This window comes from Hemiscyllium ocellatum (genome assembly GCF_020745735.1).
Source record: "Hemiscyllium ocellatum isolate sHemOce1 chromosome 27 unlocalized genomic scaffold, sHemOce1.pat.X.cur. SUPER_27_unloc_9, whole genome shotgun sequence".
Lineage (NCBI taxonomy): Eukaryota > Metazoa > Chordata > Chondrichthyes > Orectolobiformes > Hemiscylliidae > Hemiscyllium > Hemiscyllium ocellatum.
Window position 1 is genome coordinate 145,688 of NW_026867518.1, and position 16,691 is coordinate 162,378.

The window sequence follows — 16,691 nt, forward strand, 5'->3', positions numbered from 1 at the left end:
CATCATCTGTCTTCTCTGTTCAGCCCCTTGCTATTGAAATAAATGCAGTTTAATTTACCAGTCCTAGCTTGTTTTCTGCTTTGTTACTTCCTGCTCTGATTGTTTGACTCAACCCCATTCCCAACTAAACCAGTCACAGATTGATCTCTTTCCTCACGATTTCTCTGGGTTCCAGCAACCCCTGCCACCCACCCACCCCCACATTACTAGTTTAAATCCTGCTGAGCAGCAATATATTAGTCCCCTTCCAATTCGGGTGCGAACCATCCTTCTTGTGTCGGCCTTTTCTAACCCAGAAGAGAATCCAATATTAACGTTTTTGAATCCTTTCTCCCATGATCCAGTTCATCAGCCACGCATTCATCTGCCCTGTCCACCTATTCTCACCCTCATTAGCAACGTTTCTCATTAACTGGTTAACTCCTGAATTGCTTTTCTAAAATGCAACACCTCACGTGCGTCTAAATTAAACTCCATCTGCCAATCCTCAGTCCATTATCCCATCCGATCAATTATAACTTATAGCAAACTCTGTTTCCTTCCTTAATCCCAAAAAGCTGAAAATCTCCATCCCACACATACTGCTTTCATTGTCATTTTACTGAACCTAATCCCTGCTCTGCCTCATCCTGAAAAGTCTGGTTCATGCAGGTTAACAGGCCTACACTAAGTGAGGGATTTAATTGAAACATAAGGATGCTGAATGGCTTGGACAGAGTGCATGTTGGGGGAGATGCTTCCATTGGTAGGGGACATGAGGACACGAGGGCACAGCCTTCGAGTAAACGGAAGATCTTTTCGAACGGAAATGAAGCATGGCGTACACTTGGGAAGAGATTTTGGCAAAATATTGTCAGTTAGGAAATGGAAAAATGTTCATGAAGCAAAACAGAAATCCCAGTCTCCAGCTTTGTGAACCTTTAAAAACTCTTTGGGAAGCGGATTTAGATGAGAATGAAAGATGAACCGTCCGACTGAGCACAGTCCAGACACCGTTCCCTTGTTGAAGAAGCTGGGAGATTGACTCTGATGTTCTCGGGACATGAACTGATCTGAGACATTGAAAGAATTTTCGTTCGTGCACATCAGGAATTCAAACCCCTTCTCGCCTCCGAGCCAATGAGGGAACTCGGGAACAGGCAAAACACTGAAAGGCTCGAAGGGCGACGGTCCCGGAGGAAGAAAACTAGTTCCTGGTGACATGGATGTGTCTGCAGAGGGTGGGATCAGACTGTCCCCGGTGTCTCCACAATGAATGTCACAGGCATTATGAAGGAAAAGTAAAAGTGATAGACACAATTGTAATTCGAGGCGGGGCAGGCTGAATTATGAATTCACTAATAGCCTCCCCTAAGCGATGGCGCAGTCCCCAATATCGCCTGTCGCTGTGGCGCAATTGGCCAGCGCGTTCGGCCGTTAACCGAAAGGTTGGTGGTTCAGACCCACCCAGGGACGCTTAGTTCGCTGCACTTCTTTGTCTTGCGGCTTTTTGCACTTTAATGGGGGCAGGAGAATATTATCCAAACGGAAACCGCCTCCCCAACGGGGTTTCTGAATTGTATTATTGTCTCACGTAAGGGACTGCAGATGCTGAGAACTCGAGAAAAAAAAGAGAAACTCGGCAGGTTTGACAGCACCTGTCGGAGAAAACGGAATTCTGAAATGTTGTGTCTGATTCTCTTTCCATAGATGTTGCCTGACCTTCTCCGTTCCTCCTGAAATTTCTAGATTTGTTTTTAACTGAAAGTTCATTTCATCTTTTGCGATGAAACACCTAGACTCGCCGTGTGCAGATATTTAACCCTTTCGAATCACTGTGAAATGATTGGATTCAAACAAACTCTGCGAGGATTCACTCTTTCTCAGCTCCGCAGGCAGACAGACCTGGGAAGTGAAGCTGTCAGTGTGGTTCTGTATTCGTGGCCTGAGTGGTTAATGCGATGGACTTGAAACCCATTGCGCTTTCCCCACGCAGGTGTGACCCCTGCCGACTACAAAATGAGAAATGTCGTCGAAAAGAAAGGGAGCTTGCTCCCCGGCTTCTTCTTTAAGATTCAAATCAGTGGAGGGGGAAAAATATTTCACTCACATTGGGACTGGTGGGAAACTGTAACCCACTGCCTGTTCGGGTGGAACAAGCAGATACACGCAGAGCTTCTTTTGAGGCTATGAGTCAAGTGTCTGCAAATGAGACTAGAACAGTGAGGGGCTGGAAATCGGGATCGAAATGAAGCAGGCACCTGAGGACAAGGGTGTTTCCTTTGCCAGTGAAAGATACTGCTTCACAAAGTTGGGACTGTGGAAGGGAAGCAGTGACGCTGATTATCTTTGGTTGTTCACCTTGTGACTGTTCCCATTGCTGCGCATGTCCGTGTTAACGTCAGAACTCTGCAGCATGGTGGCGTTAGATACGCACAGGGCCAGGGGCGCAATGAATGATGCATCTGTCTGCACCTACCTGTCTGAAATGCAGTTCACAGCTTCTTCACACACCCCAATTAATCTTTCTCATTGTCCTGAAGCCGTCATACGGTTTGAATTCCCGATCTGTGGGAATGAGAATCTTTTCACTGTCTCGCGTCAATAAATGTCCCTCAGAACATCGGAGTCAAGTCACAGCGGAAGCTGAAATAGCCTCACACGCTGCTCACGGGCACATTTTACTTTCCCCAACTCAACGCCTCAACCACTGCGGCTCCTGGGAGTGGAAAGGAAACAATCACCAAAACCCAGTCTTAGTTTTGTGAATCTTCAGAAAATAAGCAAACCTTCATCCCTTCGGATTTTCTATCCTGGGCTGACAGGGATAGGTTTTGTCACTCTTTTGTCGGATATTGCAAGTGGATGTTTTGCAGAAAAGCACCACAATGCAATCTGATTAATCAGGACCTGGATGTTTTCGGTCTTTGAATGTAAGTGTTGTGCTCTAGAACTTTGTTGTTCACAGTTTATAATACTTTTCTTCCCAGTCCCCTGTACCACTTGTCGAAAATGCTTAATTTGCGTCTTGTAATCCTGTCACTGTCTGCTAATGAGGATAGCGTTTCCGTGTTTTACCTAAATTATCTTAACCTTGCATACCTCAAGCCTCAAGCTAATTTCACGAGAAACCTTCTCCAGTTCAAAAGCCAACTGTCAATAATGGCTCTGTTTCTTGTCACGTATCCAATTTCAGATCGATATTGTTAATGTCCCTTTTATTCCTTCAGATCCAGGTTTCGCTCACAGGGCATGAACAGAACTGTCACCAAATACATTTACCAATCTACGTTCATCCTTTCGATTGTATTAGCATCATGAATACTTCTCATCAAAATAACTCGAGAGACTTTCATCACCATTTTCTGTGAACAGTTCTACATTAGCTTTGCTGAATGAACCCCAAATTTCTTGAAGTGGCTCCTTATTTTCGGCCCTGATTATTTATCTCTCTACGCACGGAAATGGATCCTTCCCACCCGCTCTGTCCCTCATCAATGTGTGTAGTTCAATTCGATCTCTCATCAGCCTCCTCTGTCCTGATCAAATCCAGGGGAACAGGATACGTTGGGGCTATGGCGCGGACAGGACAAGTCCAGTACTCACCTTTCCTGTTAGAGCAATTCCATGAGAAATTTTAGATCATAACTTTGGGCGTGTAGTTGTGGCCGAATACTTAAGGTGCTGGCGTGGAGATCATTTGGGGCTCCCCGGCCCAGGGTGGTAACCTGCTGGCTATGCTTTCTTCTCTGGCGATTTTAAATGACTTCCTGTTGGTTGCATTATCGCTCAAACTTCACAAAATCCGTCTCAATAAAGTCCCTTTTCTCATGTCTGGGAATTGATTTCCATGCAGGAAACTCGAGTTCGGAACAAACAAGGTACCAGACTCAAAACGTCAGCTCTGTTTACCTTTCCACAGATGATGCACGACCTGTTGGCTTTTTGCAGTATTCTCTGCGTTTATTAGGCACAAGTGCTGCTTTTCATTCAAGAACTTCAATTCGTGTCCTCTGGTAACTGACTGTGGTCAGTGGCAATTGGTTCTTCTGATCATTAATCTGCCCATTCCCACCGCTTCTTCTCCCATCATTACCAACAGCCCCAGGAAATCTCCAGTTAAACTTCTTTGCTCCAAAGCGAACATTCCCAACCTTGGGAATGTCTTCCCACAATGGAAATTCCTCATCCCTGGAAATGAAGCATGGCGTACACTTGGGAAGAGATTTTGGCAAAATATTGTCAGTTAGGAAATGGAAAAATGTTCATGAAGCAAAACAGAAATCCCAGTCTCCAGCTTTGTGAACCTTTAGAAATTCTTTGGGAAGCGGATTTAGATGAGAATGAAAGATGAACCGTCCGACTGAGCAGAGACAGTCCAGACACCGTCCCCTCGTTAAAGAGGCCGGGAGATTGACTCTGATGTTCTCGGGACATGAACTGATCTGAGACATTGAAAGAATTTTCGTTCGTGCACATCAGGAATTCAAACCCCTTCTCGCATCCGAGCCAATGAGGGAACTCGGGAACACTGAAAGGCTCGAAGGGCGACGGTCCCAGAGGAAGAAAACTAGTTCCCCGTGACATGGATATCTCTGCAGAGGGTGGGATCAGACTGTCCCCGGTGTCTCCACAATGAATGTCCCAGGCATTATTAAGGAAAAGTAAACGTGATAGATGACAGTTGTAATTCTAGGCGGGGCAGGCTGAATTATGAATTCACTTATAGCCTCCCCTAAGCGATGGCGCCGTCCCTGGCATCACCTGTCTCTGTGGCACAATTGGTCAGCGCGGTCGGTTGTTAACCGAAAGGTTGGTGGCTTGAACCCACCCAAGGACGCCTGTTTCGCTGCTCTTCCTTGGCTTCGCGGCTGTGTGCACTTTAATGGCGTCAGGCGAATGGGTTTCTGAGTTGTATTATTGTTTAACGTAAGGGACTGCGGATGCTGAGAACCCGAGACAAAAAAGAGAAACTCGGCAGGTTTGACAGCACCTGTCGGAGAAACCGGAATTCTGAAATGCTGTGTCTGATTCTCTTTCCATAGATGTTGCCTGACCTTCGTTCTTCCTGAAATTTCTAGATTTGTTTTTAAAGGAAAGTTCATTTCATCTTTTGCGTTGAAACACCGAGACTCGCAGTGTGCAGATATTTAACCCTTTCGAATCTCTCACCCCAAGGGTTTCAGAGAGACAGAGAGAGAGAGAGACAGAGAGTGCAGAAGAGCGAATGTACTCTACCCGCACCCCACCCTACACCACGCCCCACCCGCCAGAACAACGTGCAAGTAGAAATTAACTGGTTTAATTATCTACCTGTGGAGATAGTCCAGTTCCTGGGGAAGAGACAAATATCAGCGCCCCGGGGACTGAATGACAACCAGAAGTTCTGGAAAGGCTTTGCTGCTTGCAATTCTTGGAGCAATGTGGAATGTACTTCACACTGAGCAAGTTTCAGCTGGCTCAGAGTCTCCAATGCACATTGCTGTGTTTGCCGCAAGCACAGGGAGAGAACAATAGGAAGGACGTAGGAGTAAATAACGATCCGCTGAGAGGGCGAATAACTGCTCATGGAGACTCTTAGTGGCTAACAATACGTAGTGTGTCATAGCAGACGAGGTGATAACAAGGAGTCGTTTGTGTGGTAGGGGTCAAGGACATGGGGGAGTTCAGGCCCTAAAGTTATGGAATTCTTTATTGAAGACCGGAGGGCTGTAAGGTCTCCAAGTGGAAAATGAGGTGTTGTTCTTTCATCTGGAGCTAGAACACTGCTGCAAGCCTGAGACAGAGATGTTGGCCAGGGAACAGGGTGATGTGTTAAAGTGGCAGACAACCGCCAGGTCAGGGCCTTTTTCCTGCGGGCAGAACTTGGATGTTCTGCGAAGCAGTCACCTAGTTTATGCTTCATGCTACGTTGGGGAAGCGACACTGTGAGCAGCGAATGCAGTGGACTAGGTTGTGGCAAAAGTGCTGCTTCACCTGGCAGGTATGTTTGAGCCCTTGGATATTCAGGAGGGAGCAGGTAAATGGGCAGGTGTTACACATTCGGCGGTTGCAGGCGAAAGCGACTTGGCACTATGGGAGGTGGGTGTGGGGTGTTGCGAGTGAAGGAAGAGTGGACCCGAAGTGTAACTCCTGGCACAACGGGTGCGTGTTGGGACCATAACTCATTCTCTCCTATTCACTCAATGACGTCTTTAGCAGCTTTCCCGTATAACAGCGCTCTGTTCTGCACCTCGCCTTCTCATCTGCTTCCGAAAAGAGCTTGGGCATAAATATTTCACAGTGATATACTGGCCCAATGTGCACAGTCGTGTTGATACACTCGTGGAGATCTGCGTGGTCTTCTCCTGATCTCTGGATCCTATGGTGAGGAGGGCAATGCTTGTCCCTGGCCGCTCGGGTGTCATAGAAGAGTTTCAAAACAAAATGGTTGAATTATCTGCCAGTGGAGAGAGCCCGATTCCTGGGGACGGGAAAAACAGCAGCAGGGAGACTGAATGAGAAGCAACTGTTCGAGAAACTCTTTGCCGCTTGCAATCCTTAGAGCAATCTCAAATGCATTTCATAGTGAGCACGTCTCAGGTCACTCAAGCGGTGTGAGGCAAGCGTTGGAGGCCGCCTCTCTGGCTCGTTGTTCTAGGCGTATGATTTGCGCTTCGGGTGCTTTACTGTGATGAGTTGTGAGAGGTCCCGGGTTCAAATCCTGAACAAGCCCGGGTTTTATTTAACTTGACTTGTGCAAAACTGCCTGATTAATTTTCTCAAAAAGCACCTTGGTGAAACGAGGTTGGGCTGTCTGGAGTACGGACAAGGCAGAAAACAGGGAAGTGAAATGGTTGGATGTAGTGTCGAACAGGTTGACGTGTGAACCGAAGTGATGTGGGACCGAGAAAAAGGAAGGTAAAATGACTTTATGTCGGACGTTTTTGTGCAGAGAGTGGTTCGGGTCAGATTTACACAGTTGCGCCGGCACCCTTGTGGAGCTCTGAGTTGTCTTGTCCTCTTCTGTCGGTGTGTTCTGACCTCAAGTGTGAAACCTCTTCTCTCAGATGGTAATGAACTGGTGAAGTTGAAACACATGACTTGCTGTTTTTGTCCATTTCCTGCGGTAAAGAAACAGACGCCCGTGTAACAAAATACTTTCTGCAGGATTGCTGTGTCAAGGCAAATTCTGAACACCAAACTGGCTGCACAAGAAGGCACTCGTATCAATTTACCTGAGGGAGGACTCTCCAGTGTCCATTTCTGTCTGTCCCGATAGCACATCACCTTTCCATTTCTCCCATAACAGACCTTTGGAGCAAGTTCAAAGTTGTCCTTTGATGCATTCATCTCCTACCCCATGTGATAGTGAGAGAGAGCAGAAGAGCGAATGGGCTCTGCCTTCCACCAGCACAGCTTGTAAGTAGAAACAAAATGGTTCAATTATCCGCTAGTGGAGAGAGCCCGGTCCCTGGGGACGGGACAAACAGCAGTGTTCTGGGAACAGGGAGACAGATTGAGAAGCAGATGTTCTTGAAACGCTTTGCTGCTTGAAATTCTGGGAGGAATGTACAATGTATTTCATACTGAGCAAGTCTCAGCTGCTTCTGGAGCTGGCTGCGCCCATGGCATGTGGCTCGTTGGTCTCAGGGTATGAACAGGTTGACGTGAATGGTGCCGTGCCTGAGGAGTGGCAGCAATGAAGGTAGGTTGGAAAGTTGGGACAGATCTCCTTGGACCTCTGGTTCTGTGGAGGAGGATCATAAGACACAGAATATAGAATAAAAGATTATAGTGTCATGTAACATAAATGATATATTGAAGAAATCTAGATTGCTGTAGAGTCTTTCATCTTTTAAAACGGGTTGTAGATTTCGATTCATTAATCTGTAAATCCCAGAACGTTTTAAAAGTCACATTCTCCAGGTAACTTAAGGTTTATAAAAGGAGGTGACACTTCAGGTCAGACAATGCATGAAAGCTGTGAGGGTACGGTCTCTCTGTATCCTAATCTTGAGTGAGACTGGTTCTATTTCCAAATATATAATCCTGCAAACGCAGATTCACCCCAAATACTTCTCTATGTGAGTACATGCATGAGAGAGAGTGGTTGAGTTTGCGTGTGCATGCTGGGTACAGTGTGTGATGTGAGATGGTGTGTGCGTGGGTTTGAGTGTGGGGTTATGTTACTGTGTGTCTGAGAGAGAGAGCATGTCTATCAGAGAGGGTCTGCACGAGCGTGTGAGTGTGTAAGAGAGTGTGCTTGTGTGTGTGAGAGTGTATTGTGTAGGTGGGTCTCCTGTAGTGTGACATGTACCCAGGGTCTCGGCTGAGGCCATCCTCATGTGTTCTAAACTTGGCTATCAGCCTCTGCTCGGCCACTAGATCAAAGAGGGCTGAGGCACGAGAAAGGATGGGCGGGGGCACTGGTGGTGGTGGAGAAGGGAGAGAAATGGAGAGGGGCAGAGGTTGGGGAGTAGAGAATGACTGGGGTTCAGAGGGTTGGGGAGAGAATCGGGGTGCAGTGTGAAAAGGGGCGAAAGGGCAGGGGGCAGTGGGTGGGGAGAAAATGGACAAGGGGCAGAATGTGAAGCGAGAGACAGCACAAATCCCACCTTCCCCAGGACTGGTGTCAGTGTCCCACGAACTGGAACCCACTCGTCCCACAGCAGATTTGGGGTAATCATTTCTCAATATAAGCATGGCTAAGGCATATCATCCCTGCAGGCCATTCACACCGACCTTCCCAACAGCATCCCACCCAGACCCACTCATTTACGCTGCAGCTCTGCAGTTCCCCATGGCTATTTTCTGATGAAGGATTTTGCCGAAAACATCGATTCTCCTGCTCCTTTTCCAGCACACAGCCTCGACCCTAATCTCCAGCATCTGCCGTCCTCACTTTCGCCTTGTAAGGGGTGAATGTTATATTCCTAGTCTTTTAAATCTTTTAAAATCTTTTCCCCTCACCCTAAACCTATACCCTGTAGTTTTGGAATACCTCTATGCTGGGGAAAAGACAGAAACATTGAGCAGCCAGACAAAATGCAAAAGGAATAACATGTCAAGGCACAGGGAAAAAACATTTCGACAAAAAATTGCTTTGGTATTTTTCTCTCGTATTCGCAGTTGGACACTTAAAATTTGTCATGATGTGGACTTGCCCGTGATGGACTGGGGTGTACGAGGTTAAAAATCACACAACAGCAGGTTACAGTCCAATCGGCTTGTTTGGAAGCACTAGCTTTCGGAGCGCCGCTCCTTCATCAGGCGGGTGTGGAGTATAAGATCATAAATTCTGTGTCTTACGATGTTATACTCCACAATCACCTGGTGAAGGAGCAGCGCTCTGAAAGCTAGTGCTTCCAAATCAGTCTGTCGGACTATAGCCAGGTGTTTTGTGATTTTTAACTTTAAAATTTGTAACAAATTCCTGCATACTGAGCATGCTCGGCGGTGTCAGCAAGCACTGCGCATGACCGCCGGTGTCAGCAAAACACTGCGCGTATTCCTTGGTGCCCGCAGAAACTGCGCGTCAGCTCCTTTCCATGGACCAATGAAGAACCTTGGAGGACCGGAAAGAGACTGGTCCTCCTGCCAATCAGGGCCGCCCATTGTCGAAATGTGCAGGTTGGACCGTGAGTTCTGAAGTTGCTGCTGCTCCTTCCTCTGAACTTTACTCCCGACTGTAACTTCCTTCCTCTGTCTAACTTTTGTGAGTACAACAGTCTGTTTATCACCACTTTATCCATTTTTTGTTTCATTCTGGGGTTCAATTGTTAATACGCAGCAACTGAAAGGAAAGAGTGAATTGAGGTGGGCAAGGTGTGTGTGTGCGACAGACTCTGGAAAAGTTGATCCAGGTCTGTGTCGCAATTTGCAAACACATGGCAAATGAAGTGACACAATCTATAGCCTTTGATGTTAAAAAAAAACGCAGAGAAGAGGCGCATTGTTTAAATGGTGATATGTTGAGATGTGGCGAAAGTGAGATGGTGGAGATCAGAGTTGAAAAGTGTGGCGCTGGAAAAGCACAGGAGGTCAGTCAGCAACTGAGGAGGAGGAGAGTCAATGTTTTAGGCACGAACCCTTCATCAGGAATGATGTGTGGATGGACAAAGGGGCCTCAGCATCCTTCTACACCAGTCACTGCCTGTTGTCAGTCAGGAGCAGCAAGCAATCAGCAAGGCCAATGATATATTAGCAAGAGAAGTTGAGTTCACAAGTGGCGATGTCTTCCTGCAGTTAGGTCAGCCATTGAATGTATTCAACGCTGAGTTCACTTGACTTTGAAGAACAAAGAAGTGGGTGGGTATTGGGGAAGGTAAGAAACTGGTTTTAAGACCAGTATTGAAAATGTGTTGCTGGTTAAAGCACAGCAGGTCAGGCAGCATCCAAGGAACAGGAGATTCAATGTTTTGGGCAAAAGCTCTTCATCAGGAATGAGGAAAGTGTGTCCAGCAGGCTAAGATAAAAGGTAGGGAGGAGGGACTTGGAGGAGGGGCGATGGAGATGTGATAGGTAAGAGTTTCTGTGCAGAGGAGATGACCTGGGGGGTGCAGTGAGAGAGAGATTCACTGAAATCCTTGTAGAGGGAGGAAGAGAGCTTCTTCAAGGAAGGCATCCTTGCAAGATGATTCGCAGTCGGTTAAAATCTTCGAGTAAAAAGTGAGGACTGCAGATAGTTACAGTCATAAAGCACAGGAACAGACCATTAAGTCCAACTAGTCCATGCTGACTGTGTTCTGAAACTAAACTAGTCCCACCTGCCAGTGTTTGGCCCAGACTCTCTGAACCTTTCCTATTACAATTGCAACATTTAAGAGGCATTTGGACGGGTATATGAATAGGAAGGGTTTGGAGGGATATTGGTCGGATGCTGGCAGGTGGGACTAGATTGGGTTGGGATATCTGGTCGGCATGGACGGGTTGGACCGAAGGGTCTGTTTCCATGCTGTACATCTCTATGACTCTATGTACTTATCCAAATGTCTTTTAAACACTGTAACTGTACCTGCATCCACCACCTCCTCTGGACATTGATACCACATGAGAACTATTCTCTGTCTTAAAATAAAAAGGTGCCCCTCATGTCTTTTTAAAACGCCATCCCATACTCCTAATTTCTTCGTCTCCGCCACATCTGCTCCCAGGAGGACCAGTTCCAATACAGTAAAACCCAAATAGCCTCCTTCTTCAAAGACCGCAATTTCCCCCCAGATGTGATTGATGATACGCTCCACACCATCTCCTCCACCTCCCGCTCCTCCGCCCTTGAGCCCCACCCCTCCAATCGCCACCTGGACAGAACCCCACTGGTCCTCACCTACCACCCCACCAACCTACACCCGGACTAACTAACCAACCCAACCACCCCGTGGCTCAACACTTCAACTCCTCCTCCCACTCCACCAAGGACATGCAGGTCCTTGGACTCCTCCATCGCCAGACCATAGCAACACAACGGCTGGAGGAAGAGCACCTCATCTTCTTCCTAGGAACTCTCCAACCACAAGGGATGAACCTAGATTTCTCCAGTTTCCTCATTTTCCTTCCCCCCACCTTGTCCCAGTCAAATCCCTCGAACTCAGCACCGCCTTCCTAACCTGCAATCTTCTTCCTGACATCTCCACCCCCATCCCCTCTCTGGCCTATCACCCTCACCTTGACCTCCTTCCACCTATCGCATTTCCATGGCCCCTCCCCCAAGTCCCTCCTACCTACCTTTTATCTTAGCCTTCTGGACACACTTTCCTCATTCCTGAAGAAGGGCTCATGCCAGAAACGTCGATTTTCCTGCTTTTTGGATGCTGCCTGACCTGCTGCGCTTTTCCAGCAACACATTTTCAGTTTTGCAAGGAAGTGTACAAACAACTGAACAGGAACACGACAGGCAACTACCAGCTGATCTGACCAAAAAATACAACCATGAACTGACAACATTCATCAAGACTTCTGATCCAATCCTTCCAGAAGCTCAGCATCCACAGACTATTTGAATCCGTGGACGTGTCAGTATTCTACACCAGCATTCCTCATGATGATGGCATCTTGGTAACAGCCTCAGTACTCAATACCAACAACTGCCAATCTCTGAGCACTGTCCTACAACTCATCCGCTTCATTCTCAACCACAACATTTTCACCTTTAACAACCAATTCTTTATCCAGACACATGGAACAGCCATGGGGACCAAATTTGCACTCCAGTATGCCAACGCTTTCATGCACAGGTTCGAACGAGGCTTCTTTTCTGCACAGGACCTCCAATCAACACTATACAGCAGATATATTGATGACATTTCTTCCTCTGGACCCATGGTGAGGAGTCACTGAAACAACGATACTGTGATATTAACAAGTTTCATCCCACCATCACACTCGCCACACTATTTAGTATCTGTCTCATTTTTGAACACATGCAGCTCTATCAAGAATGGATGTCTCAGCACTTCTCTATACCGCAAAACCATGGATAACCTGACAGTGCTACACTTCTCTACTGAAACATATTAAAACAGCCATCCCCTCTGGACAAGCCCTGTTCAGGTGAGGAGGAACGTGACAGACACTTTGAAGTACACAAGCATGCTCTCATAAGAACGGGGTGCAATGTTCAACTCATCAACTGCCAGTTCCAATGTGTCACAGCAAGAAACTGTAATGACTTATTTTAGGAGACAGACATGAGCTGCAACCAAAATGGTACCCTTTGTTGTCCAGTACTTCTCAGGAGCCGAAACACTACGCCACGTTCTTCACAGCCCGCAACACATTATTGATGAGGATGAGCACCTCGCCAAGACCTTCCCCACGCCTCCACTTCTCGCATTCAAACAACCACCAAACTTTAAACAAATAGTTGTTCGCAGAAAACCACCTGGCCTTCAGGACAACACGATACAACTCTGTCACGGCAGATGATGAAAGACGTATCAGAGTGTTGACACAATTAGCACCATTACACATGGGGACACCACCCACCATGAGTGTAGCAGGTACTCATGTGACTTAGCCAGCATTGTTTATCTCATATGCTGCAGGCAACGATGCCTTGAGTCTTGGTATATTGATGAGACCAAGCAGAGGCTACAGCAACAGATGAATGGACACTGCACAACAATCACCAGCCAGGAGTGTTCCCTCCCAGTCGGGGAACATTACAGGAGTCCAGGACATTCAGCCTTGGATCTTCGGGTGACCATCCTTTAAGGTAGACTTCAGGATAGGCAAAAAAGGAAAGTGTGATAGCCAAGTTCAATACCCATGGAGATGGCCTCAACCAGGACGTTGGGTTCATGTCACACTACAGGTGACCCCACTACACTATACATTCTGTCTCTCACTCACCCACTCTCACACACACACACCTTCAAGCCAACACAATCACACAGACTCTCTCATACACATGCACTCTCTCAAATGCTCTCTCTCTCTCACACATACACCCTCTCACAGACTTATACTCCATTATACTCTCTCACACACATATAATCACTCGGTTTCTCCTGCGCGCACACACACACACACACACACAAGTTTGTGGGTTGAATTTGTACTTGCAGAATCGCATTTTATTTTGCACAAAAACACATACATGTAAGATTCTGTAATACCACGATAGAAATAGAATCCGTCTGACCTAACATTGCGACACAGACAGACTTTAGCTTAACACCTTCAATGCATTATCTGATTGAGATGACACCTATTGTTAAAAGCTATCTTGAGAACGTAACTTTTGAAAAGTTCTGGGATTTACAGATGTAGGAATCAAAACTAACATGGTCATTCTAAAAGATGGTAGAGGTCAGCTGAAGTTGTTTAATATTACATTCCATGACACTGCAATCCTGTTGCTATAAAGTCTGTGTGTAATGATTCTGCTCCACAACCAACCAATGAAGAAGCAGCGCTTCGAAAACTAGTGATTCCAAATAAACCTGTTGGGCGACAACGTGGCATTGTGTGATTTTTAACTTTGAAAATCTGTCAGTAATGCCAACATCTCCGTACTGCGCATGCTACTCGGTGTCAGCAACGCAGTGCGCATACTCACGCAAAAGGCGGAAACACTCCGTGATCTTGTTTTGATGAACCAATGAGAAGCTCTGAAGGACCGGATGGAGACTGGTCCTCCTGCCAATCACAGCAAACCCATTGGATGCGGAAGTAGGACCATGAACTTCTGAAGTTGCTATTGCTGCTCCTCTCTCTCTGAATGAAGATTGAGCTTCACCCCAGACTGCAACTTCCTTCCTCTCTCCAACATCTGTGAGTACAGCACGCTCTTTTCTCAACCCCTTTTCCATTCCGGGGTTGAGCTGTTGACTTGGAGGAACTGAAGGCAAACGAAGTGAATCCAGGGAGGGGAGAGACTCAGGGAAAGTGAGTCCAGGTCTTTTTTCAATGGAAAATACAGGAGAATTGACATTTCAGGCTCGAGCCTTGCATCAGAAATGATGTGTGGATGTACAAAGGAGCCTCTGCGTCCTTCTAATCCAGTCAGTGCAAGTTGTCAGACAGGTGCAGCAAGTAGCGAGCAAGGCAAGTGGGATATTGGCAAGAGGAATTGAGTTGAGAAGTGAGGACGCCTTCCTGCAGTTTGGGAGTAATTGAATATCTCCAATTGTTTATTGAACAACAAAGAAGTGATGGTTATGGGGGAAGGCAAGACCAGTACAGATCAGTTACAGAAACAGACCCTTCAGTCCAACTAATCCATGCTGACTATGTTCTCAAACTAAACTGGACCCACCTGCCTGTGTTTAACCTATATCCCTCTGAATCTTTTATATTGGAGTCATAGAGATGTACAGCACAGAAACAGACTCTTCGGTCCAATTTGTCCATGCCTACCAATTATCCTAATCTAGTTTATTTGCCAGCCCTGGGCCCATATCCTTCGAACCCCTTCTATTATAGCTGGGGGGGGGAGGGGGGAGGGGGGGGGGGGGGGGAGAGAGAGAGAAGAGAAATGGCGATCCTCATGTCCTTTTAAAATCTTTCTCCTCTCTTTCTTTCAAAAATTTGCTCCGTAGTCTTGAACCCCCAGCCAAGATAAAGGATTTTGGCCATTCACCTCATCTATACCCCTCACGATTTTATAATCCTCCTCTGCTCCAGTGGAAAAAATTCCAGCCTATTAACCTGAATGTAGGTATATTCATGGCAGGTCAGGCAGCATCCAAGGAGCAGCCTGACCTGCTGTGTTTTTCCAGCACCACTCTAATCTAGACTCTGGTTTCCAGCATGTGCAGTCCTTGTTTTACCCTTTACGTAGGTATACTCATATCTACTTATGATCTGTTCAATGCTGGTGCAAACCCGACAGGCTAAATGGCCTATTCCTGCTCCCAATTTGCACACTCCTAGTCCAGGACAGCAAGAGACCATAAAACACAGGAGCAGAAATTAGGCCTCTCAGCCCATCAGGGCTGCTCCACTATTAAGTTCTGGCTGATCAGTTTCTCAATCCCATTCTCCCACTTTCTCCCTGTAACCCTCGACCCCCTTGATACTCAAGAACCATCTATCTCCATCTTAAATCTACTCTGTGACCTGGCCTCCACAGCCTTCTGTAGCAACGAGTTCCACATATTCACCACTCACCGGCTGAAAATGTTTCACCTTATCTTTGTTCTAAAAGATATTCCTTTTACTCTGATGCTGTGCCCTCAGGTCCTAGACTCTCCTATAAATAGGAACATCTTCCCCTGAACTCTGTCCAGGCCAGTCAGAATTCTGTCTGTTTCAATTTGATCTCCACCTCCCCCGAGTGTGGGCCTGTTAATCAGGATGAACCACACCCTTCAGGATGAGTTACAGCAGGAATTAGGTTCAGCAAAGTCAGAATGGAGGAAGTGTGTGTGGGATGGAGAGTCTCAGCTTTTAGGGGATGAGAGAGGAAACAAAGTTCAATACAAATTAGAATTGATCGGTGGGCTGATGGGTCAAGGAGTGGCAAAATGAGTTTAATTTAGATAAATGTGAGGTGTTTCATTTTGTAAGGCAAATCAGGGCACGACTTACATAGTTAAAGGGGAGTGTTGCTAAACAAAGTGTCCTTGCAGGTTCATAATTCCTTGAAAGTGGAATTGCAGGGAGACAGGATAGTGAAGAAGGCATTTGGTACACTTTCCTTTTTGGGTCAGAGCATTGAGTACAGGGGTTGGGAGGTCATGTTAGGCCACTTTTGGAATACTGTGTGCAATTCCAGTTGCCGTCCTCTGGAAGAATGTTGTGAAAGTTAAAAGGGTTCAGAAAAGATACACAAAGATGTAGGCAGAGTTGGAGGGTTTGAGCGATAGGAAGATGCTGAATACGCCAGAGATAATTTCCCTGGAGCATTGGAGGCTGATGGGTGACCTTACAGAAGTTTATAAAGGGTATGGATAGGTTGGATAGCCAAAATCTTTTCCCCATGGTAGGCGACTCCAAACCTAGAGGGCATAGGTTTCACGTGAAAGGGGAAAGATCTCAAACGGACCTGAGGGTCAACTTTTTCACATGGGAATAGTGCATGTTTGGAATGAGCTGTCCGAGGAAGTGGTGGAGGCTGCTACAATTACAACGTTTAAAAGGCATCTGGATGGGTATGTGACTAAGAAGGATTTAGAGGGATACAGGCCAAATGCTGGCAAGTGGGATTAGATCAGTTTAGGATATCTGGTCGGCATGGATGAGTTGGACTGAAGGCTGTGTTTCTGTGCTGTATGACTTTAATCATC

At 46.6% G+C, this 16,691-nt stretch overlaps 1 non-coding gene and 1 pseudogene across 1 annotated transcript; both read left to right on the plus strand.

Moving 5' to 3' along the window:
• The first annotated feature begins 1,381 nt into the window (after positions 1-1,381).
• Positions 1,382-1,455, plus strand: trnan-guu (transfer RNA asparagine (anticodon GUU)). The gene has a single exon. It is a non-coding gene; the product is annotated as a tRNA-Asn (tRNA).
• Positions 1,456-14,176: 12,721 nt separating this feature from the next.
• LOC132808677 (zinc finger protein 585A-like) overlaps positions 14,177-16,691 on the plus strand; it is a 94,998-nt pseudogene continuing 92,483 nt past the window's right edge.